Genomic DNA, 254 nt, shown 5'->3' with positions numbered 1-254 from the left:
GGAGACAGAGCCACTTTGAGCCGGTGCGCTTTGGCAGCGTCTGTCCCATATTTACCCTCCCGGCTCAGCGCGCGACGGACGGCAAACTTAATTACAGGTATTGTCTCAAAGGCCGGCGTCGCTTCGAGCAAACGCAAGCATGACGAAAGAATTGGAAGCTGTATAGCAAGGGCTATATATGTACTCAAATAGCACTTAAATAGTATTTATATAGAACTTTGCTGTATAGCGTAATGGATTTACTCGGTAAATGG

The sequence above is a fragment of the Penaeus monodon genome, chromosome 33, assembly GCF_015228065.2.
Source record: "Penaeus monodon isolate SGIC_2016 chromosome 33, NSTDA_Pmon_1, whole genome shotgun sequence".
In the NCBI taxonomy this organism is placed as follows: Eukaryota; Metazoa; Arthropoda; class Malacostraca; order Decapoda; family Penaeidae; genus Penaeus; species Penaeus monodon.
Note: the sequence above shows the minus strand (reverse complement) of the source record.